The sequence below is a fragment of the Neopsephotus bourkii genome, unplaced genomic scaffold (assembly GCF_033783945.1).
Source record: "Neopsephotus bourkii isolate Nb327-2 ecotype Australia unplaced genomic scaffold, CSIRO-AGI_Nbou_v1 NB_989, whole genome shotgun sequence".
NCBI classification, from domain to species: Eukaryota; Metazoa; Chordata; class Aves; order Psittaciformes; family Psittacidae; genus Neopsephotus; species Neopsephotus bourkii.
In genome coordinates, this window is record NW_026901481.1 from 659,994 (window position 1) to 662,767 (window position 2,774).

The following is a 2,774-nucleotide window of genomic DNA, read 5'->3' on the forward strand; positions in this document are numbered from 1 at the left end:
CTTTCCCCCACTCCACAGCCCCAGCTTGAGCCCAGTTTGGATTTGCTGGGATAAACGGACCCGGAGCATCCCGGTCCCCCTGTGACAGCAGCAGGATGGGGACATCTGCTCCAGCCGTCAGCATCCCCAACCCCACCCCATAAATCACCTTCTCCATCCCATGTCCCCCCTGGGAAACCAGCGCCGCCCCCGATGTCACCCACAGCTTCCTGGGGTCCCCCAGCCCTCTCCCTGCTCCCCCAGCCCATCCCGAGCCCTGCTGGGAAGCAAGTTTGGAGCCCGTGTCCTTTGTCTGCGCGGCTGCGGAGCATCCCCAGGGGCCGCTGCAGCTGCTCCGCCGCTTGCTCCAAGTTTCTGCCTCTAATCAATTGGCCTCGGCTCAGCAGAGCCTCAAAGGGAGAGGACGAGCAGGGGGAGGGAGAAGGGAAGGATGACGGGGACTTTGCACCGAGCAGTAGCTCCAATGGGGCACGGAAAGGGACCTCAGCGCTCCCAGGTTCCCTTTAGGTCCCAGCACAGGGGTTTCTCCCCAGTGATCACCCCTTGGGATGCCCCGTGTCCCCGCTGCCTGCATCCAGACCCAGCCTCCACAGAGGGATGCTCATGCTGGGCGGGCATCTCCATCCCATCTCTATCCCGTCTCCATCCCACCTCCATCCCGTCTCCACCCCATCTCCATCCCACCTCCATCCCGTCTCCATCCCGTCTCCATCCCATCTCCATCCCGTCTCCATCCTCTCTCGGGGAGGTGGGAATGGGATAGGGCAGTGCAAGCTCCGAGCAGCAGCTCCCAAACCTCCCCAGGGCCCGTTGTTCCCGGCTGCCGGCCCCGGCCTTGACATATGGTCCTCATTGTGCCTCGCACAATGGAAACACTTCATGCTAATTCAGATGCTGGTTCTGGCCTTGCTGTCATCTCCGACAGATTGGGTCCCTCGCCTGCTCTTTGTGCTTGGGGGCAGGCAGGGAACAGGCAGCTCAGCTTCTGCTCTGCCCGACTCCCACTTCCCAGCTCCTTTCCTATTCCCATTCCTTCCCTCTCTCTCCTTCCCCATCACATCTCCGTCTTCCCGTCCTTCTCAAGGCCTCCAGAGGACACCAATCCCAGTGCACAAGGAACGTTTCCCAGCGGAAAAACAGAACCCATGGAAAACAGACCCATGGGATCCCAGCAAGGTTTGGGTTGGGAGCGACCTGAAAGCTCATCTAAAGCCACGGGCAGGGACCCCTTCCACTGGAGCAGGATGCTCCCAGCCCCTGTGTCCAGCCTGGCCTTGAGCCCTGCCAGGGATGGGGATGCTCCATCAGCTCCTCCCTGTGCTTTCAGACACGCAGGGAGCAGAACAGCTCCGCTGCTCCCGCCCGGCCGCGTTTCCATGTCCCTGCCCCGGGGGCAGCGAGGTGGGGATGGCCCCGGCCCTGTCCCGCGTCCCTTCCTCCCCCAGAAGGGAGCAGCCAGGGCGGGACCCCACAGCCCGGGTTGGGAAGGGTGAACCCCTTGTTCCTGTGCCCCGGTCCCGGGGGTGCAGCAGCAGCAGTGTCCCCAGCCTCTCTGTGAGGCACCAGTGCCATCTGCTGGGTCCCTGGGATCAGAGCTCCCCATTCCCCCCCGCCCAGCGCTGGGTACCCCCATCCCCTGCCAGCCAGGCCATGGAGCATCCCTGTGCCGGGCCGTGGGACCCACCCCAAACCCGCTGCAGGTCTCAGGTAGGGATAGAGGATAAAGGCAAACGGGCCCTGTGTGACCTCCCCAAAGCATCCTCTGTTTCCGGCTTGCTTCGTGCTTGGCTCAGAGCACAGGAGGACCCCCCCCAGGCCACGACGCCAATGGGAGATGGGCATCTGGGAGAGAAAGGCCCTGTCCCTAAAGGAACAAGGGTCTCATTAGGTCCTATCTGATCCCATGCTTCCAGAGGTGGTTGGATGCTGCTGGTCCCACCCAGGGGGGCAGCCACCCTGCTCTCCTCTTTTAACTCCTAATCCCTGGAGTTATCCCTGGAGCCTCTGCCCTGCTCCTGATGGAGCCTCCTCAATGACAGGCTCTGCTGCCTCGGGACTGATGGGCATTGGACTTGTCACTGTAGGTGTGCAGGCCAGTGGAGCAGCTCTGGGCCAAGAGAGGGCTCTGGTGGGTATGAGGGGGCCGTGTATGGTGGTGTATGACAGGAGGTATGGTGGTGTATGACAGGAGGTATGGTGGTGTATGACAGGAGGTATGGTGGTGTATGACAGGAGGTATGGTGGTGTATGACAGGAGGTATGGTGGTGTATGACAGGAGGTATGGTGGTGTATGACGTGAGGTATGGTGGTGTATGACGTGAGGTATGGTGGTGTATGACATGAGATGTGGGAGGGCTTTGGAAGGTCTCCCCTGCTCTGCAGGAGGTCACTGCCCAGCACAAAGCAAGGCAGAGCTGGTCCTGGGCAGTCCTTCCCCCCCAGGTGATGGATGGGAAGCGCTCAGCACCCTCTGTGCTGCTGATCCCCGGTGCTCCATGGGCTGGGCACCTCGCAGAGCCCCTGTAAGTCACAAGGTGGAACAATGGGGCCCTTCCCAGCTGGCAGGGAGGCTCCAGCGACCGCAGCTGGCCAGGAATGAGCTCCCAGGGCCCATTAATCACCCCCGGAGCCTGAACAGGAGCTGGGGGCAGCTGCAGGGGGAAGGGAGGGCAGAGGGGCCCAACGTGAGCCCCAGCTCCTGCACCCTTAAGGTTGCACCTCAGGGCCACTCTGGTGACTTGGCCCATTGAGCCCAGTGGGAAAACAGTGGGGT